Source organism: Nicotiana tomentosiformis, chromosome 6 (assembly GCF_000390325.3).
Source record: "Nicotiana tomentosiformis chromosome 6, ASM39032v3, whole genome shotgun sequence".
NCBI classification, from domain to species: domain Eukaryota; kingdom Viridiplantae; phylum Streptophyta; class Magnoliopsida; order Solanales; family Solanaceae; genus Nicotiana; species Nicotiana tomentosiformis.
Window position 1 is genome coordinate 61344017 of NC_090817.1, and position 5645 is coordinate 61349661.

General features: G+C 38.7%; 1 non-coding gene across 1 annotated transcript; it reads right to left on the reverse strand.

The window, feature by feature from the left end:
* Window positions 1-634: 634 nt before the first annotated feature.
* Window positions 635-736, reverse strand: LOC117277018 (small nucleolar RNA R71). The gene has a single exon (XR_004507285.1). It is a non-coding gene; the product is annotated as a small nucleolar RNA R71 (small nucleolar RNA).
* Between the last annotated feature and the right edge of the window lie 4909 nt (window positions 737-5645).

A 5645-nucleotide genomic window follows, 5' to 3' on the forward strand; every position in this document is an offset into this window, starting at 1 on the left:
AGTCGGGGTCTGAGTCAAAGTTGGGCTCCATTCCTCTGCGAAGGAAGTGCTACCATACGAGCCAAAAATTGAAAAACAATTGTGACAGTTGAGGAAAGAAAGAAATCTCATCGAGACATCATAAAAGGTTGGGCAATCCTCAACCAAAGAAACTATGGCCGGAAACGGTGATGGTAATGTAGATTTGGTTGCATGAGAAGGGTCGGAGAATTGCGCAAAATCAACCCTTGGCTGCAGACCAGTTCAGAAATATAGCTCCCATGCCTGGGAGACCACTGGGCGATTATGCGAGACTAGTCTACAATCAAGGCTTATCAAGTTTTAGACCACCTCCAATTGCAGCTACCAATTTTGAGTTGAAGCAAGGGTTGCTTCAAACCCTTCAGAATTGTTGTGTCTGCAGAGGGAAGCCAAATGAAGATCAAACACACATCTAATGGACTTCGAGGAGATTATGAACACCTTTCAATACAATGGTGTGTCAAAAGATGCACTGTATTTAAGGGCATTCCCCCTTTCTCTTAAAGATGATGCAAAACAATGGCTTTGAAGCTTACCCATGGGTTCGATTAGAACATGGGAGGAGATGACCAGAAAATTCCTTGATAAATATTTCTCCACAGCTAAGACTAGCAAGTTTAGAAGAGAAATCCATAACTTCTGCCAGAAAGATACGAAAACAGTTTTTGAAGCATTGGAGAGGTTTAAGGACTTTTAGGATGGATTGACATAACTTCTGCCAGAAACATAACTTCTGCCAGGACTTTTAGGATGGATTGACACCGGCCTCGCGTAGAACACTGAGCAATGCAGCTGGAGGCCCGTTGAAGAAGAAGACTCCAAATGAGATAGTTACAATTCATGATAAGTATCTAAAGAAGCAAATCAGTGGCCGGACTCCAAATGAAGCCCGACTTCGATTCAGACCCCGACTAGATGTTCAAGGAAGTTTCCTTTACTTTATGCTTTTTAATTGTGCGTCATAGGGACATGCCAAAACTTAAAGTGTGGGGTGGGGGATATTTGTATGTATGTATATTAGTTTTCTTTTTTTTAGTTGTAGTAGTTAGAGATAGAAAATAATTGGATAAAACATAAAAATTGAATGTATGTATTTTAAAATTTTATCTTTCCCTACGATGGATATTATTCGACACGTTTCTTGAGGGATTAAAGTCGAAAGAAAAAGACAAAAAGATTTTCTTTTGTTAGGTAGTGTAACAAGTCCCTCTTAATATTTCTTTGTGACGCGGTTCTTTTCCACGGGTTTTATTTGAACTAGGTGTAGTTAGTTTTTATTTTTTTAAGAGTAGGAAGCATTGTACTATGGTTTAGATGGAAGGCAATATCTCTTAACTCTATTATACTTTGATAATAGTGTGAGTGCTTTAGTGTGACGCTTAGACTCAGTATTTTACTCTTGTATAAGTACCTTAAATTGTTTGATTTTAACTATTCTTCACTGCTTTGACTAGAGTGTCTTGATGAATCCGATCGTCAGTCAGTTATGTGCCATGTGTGTGTGAGATTTTGTGTTATTCTATGCATTGCATTACATTTTGTAGAAACATCCTTGTTTAGTAGCTTGACAATGGGTTCACAGAACACAGTTGACTGTGCTATGAATTGACTGATGTAGTTAAGCTTTCCGAGGAAGCTTATCACATCATTTTTGTTCTTTGGAGGAGGCAAGTCTTGGATTGCTTTAATCTTGGAGATCCAACTCGTATTCCTTTTTTGCTGATGATAAATTCGAGTAATTTTCTGGCATGAACCACAAATACGCATTTTGCAAGATTTAGCTTCAGGTCGTACCTTCGCAACATTTTGAAGAACTTTTGCAAGTCGGTTGGATGATCCGCTCATTTGTGATTTGATGATGGTGCAATCCATATATACCTAAATATGTTTATGAATCATGTCATGAAAAAAGAGTGGGCATAGCCCTCATGTAATTTGTGCCGGTATTCTTGAGATCAAACGACATTTCACAATAGCAGTAAACTCCCCATGGTGTAGTGAATGCTGTCTTTTCCATGTCGTCTTGATTCATGAGGTGATACCCTATGAAACAATAAATAAATGACTACAACTCATGTTTCATACAATTGTCAAGGAGTATGTGGATGTTCGGGAGAGGAATGTCGTCCTTAGGGCTAGCTTTATTGAGATCCTGATAATCCACGCATATCCTGATCTTTCCATCTTTCTTTGGTACTGGAATGATGTTGGCCAACCACATGGGGCAGTTTGTTACTCTTACGACATTTTCTTTGATTTGATTCAAATCAAGTTTAAACTTCCTCGGTTTTTACTTGACTAGCAGAAACGCAGGGTTGATTGGTAATCTTTCATGCCCCGACCTCAGGGAGCGAGATCGGTGCTCAACCGAGATAACCCGGCCGAGCAAGCCTGTACAACGCCTTCTACCTGAACTCACTCATGAATAAAAGAAAGATCTATTTCATTAATTAGACAATGGGTTAGATCATGTGAACAACATTGATTCCTTATCATTAGTTACATCATTTATAAAGTTGAAAATGCATACACTTTCATAGTTTGAAGTGGAACGTGTGATACAAATACAACATTACTAGTTTGACTTCCCCAACACCAACATACAACCCACACTATGTCTACGGAGCCTCTATTAGATTCAAAAGAGTACGATGATAGTGCCGACAACAAGACCCTGCTATACCTCCAAACATAATACACAAGGAACAAAATATATACGACCCCGATATGAAGTGGGGCTCACTAAGTCAGCTGGGAAGAGGGTGTACCGCTATCAATGATCAAAGCCACCTACTGTGCAACCACCTGCATCCATTAAAGATGCAGTGCCCCCGGTAAAAAAGACGTTAGTACATATGGAATAGTATATTTATGAATGACTAAACACCCTCTCAATAGAACGAATGATAACACAAGGATGTATAATCACAAAATCAATGGGAGCCTAAAACGATACCAAAACATCAAGTTAGGAGCAAGACAAGTTTTCAAGTAAATTTCCATATTTTAGGTAGGGAGATCTTAGCACGGAGTCCAATCATGGCCCGATTAGCTAGGCTGTCTCACATAAAGACATCAACCATAATCACAACCATTATCTTAATCTCAATCATTGTTTCAATCATAATTGCAAGCACAATCACCACCATGTATGCGGCATGGCGTCCGATCACGACCCGACCGGCTAGGCCATCTCACCACAATGTCGTGTGGATCAATATTGCCCTTTTCTAACAATTATCTTATCCCAATAAAAGGAAATATTCTCATCACATCAATCTCATCCCAATAAAGAGGTACAATCACAATTCACTCCTACACCGGCACGTGTAGTGTCGGGGTTAGGTTATTTCAACCTACCCTTCCTCAGTGACTAACGATACTACCAGGGTGTTTATTTATTTAAAGGATGGACAACTCATTTCATTATATTTTATATAACATTCATTTTATTGGCACCAATGTCACTCTTGGCACGTTGGCCGTACTTCATATTTCATGTTTATATCTTTCACTTTCAAATATCATCACGGATCATAAACAACAAAGCATTTCTATTCGAGACTTTAAGTCCACATATGAGAAAATAACAATGTTAAGCACATTGAGACATCTTACACAATTTGGCATAATAGCATTCATTTGAATCACGACTTGAAGTTATAACATTTAGATATGCAAACCATGCTTCGAGCACATTTTCAAATAGAACATAACATAACAAGAACATTTAGAATACTTATTGAATATATATATATTTTGATATAAGGCTTATTCGTAATAATCAATTTATAATGAGCAACTCGGGACATACAAGGACATTGTGGGGTTCAATTCTAAAAGAGAGGTTTAGACAACATACCTCACCTCGAGCTTTTTAAATTACTACGATGTTCCGGAATTCTTAGCCACTCCGATATATTTAGAGATATAGCAAAATTGAACACAAATTAAAAAGAGGTTCATAGTTCCAGCTCATTTAAGCATTTTATCAAACACTAGGTGTGCATTAAGGTTTCAAGGTCCTCCTATGATGGATTCCTTCATTCCCAACCCAATATCTACCTTTTTCTAGCTCAGCAACCTTCCTACAACTTTGTTGGTACATGCATGCTTAGATAACACCCCCCACAACTAAGAATTACACTCCCCCTTACACATCTTCTACCCCAAACTCGAAATTGAAGACTAGGGTATGGAACCTTACCTCTTGGATGAAGACTTTGTGACTTTTTCTTGTGAATTCTTCAAGACTTGAGCAAGTATTGGTAAATAATAACCTTAGGAACTTCCCCTCTCACTCTAGACCACTCCCCTCTCTCTAAATATCAGTTAGGACCAGCCAAAATACCCAAGAAGTTGTTTTTATAAAATTGGGATCAGGTTAAATTTTAAAAAGTTAAACTCTATGAAGTCGGGTCTGCGGTCGTAGACCAGACCGCAAAACAGGTTTGCAGGTCGGATAATGGACCGCAGAACCTCCTTCTGAAATTTTGCATGTTGGCTTTTGCGACGAATGTGCGGCCCGCGAAAGGATTATGCGGCTGCATAATTGACCGCAAAAATTTCATCCCAAATTTTTCCAGTTCTCTTCTTCACTCTACGGCAGATCTGCGGTCCACAGATCAGCTCTGCGGTCCGCATATTAGTTCTGCGACTGTATATTGGACCGCAAAAATGCCCTACTCTGCCAAAAAGTTTCTTCAACTCTCTAATGCGATGTTCAACCCAAAAAGTCTGTATCGCGGCGAGCTTGCTCACCGCGAAGAATCTCTTCAATCATCAGCACATAAGTCTAACTTGGCATCACGAAACATCGGATTTTAGGTGAAATTTTAAGGGGCCTTACATAACCTATGTGCGACGATATTGATAAGTAATTCAAGCATATCGTCGTATGACCAAGCGAACACATCAACGTACTATTTAAGCAATTCAACAAATTCGCATTTTTTTCTGCTTCCAAGTGTATTCTAACTCGGGTTTCTTTTATTGTTTCTTCATCCCCTAAGTTTACCACTTCTGTTTCTTCCAAATTTGGCTTCTTTTGACCTTATAAGGTGCTCGATCTATTGCGGCAGGTTTTCGGGCATCACACTTTTGTCATATTCTTCAAAATCCTGCTCGTCACTCATGCTTTTTTCTATGGTTTCGTTACATGTCATGATCGTAGAACGCTGTTTTTATTATTAGCTTGATTGCTGAAAAGAGAGGTGAGCATATTTAAGAAGAAATTAACATATTTACGAAAATTTAAAGGAAAATAAAAATGTTATTTCATTAAAGGAAGGTTAGTGCCTTCGAAAAGAGACAAGTGACAAAAGAGTATATGCCTGATTAAATCCTCAATTCATCATGTAATTTTCAAATAAAGAGAAATTAACTACACTTCCACACTAAAAAGACTCCCACTAAACAAGGGATGGGCAGACGGTCCAGTTCTGCAAGATCTCTCCTGGTTCAGCATCTCGAATGGTCGGTGTCTTGATATCAACTTCACCACAGTATTCCTCGATCATTGTTATAAATAGATTCTCTATTTCTTCTATGACATCTTAGTGTAGAGCTTTGACCTAGGCTTGGGACTTGTTCTGGCACAAATGGTCTATTTCCAGTTTTGGCAG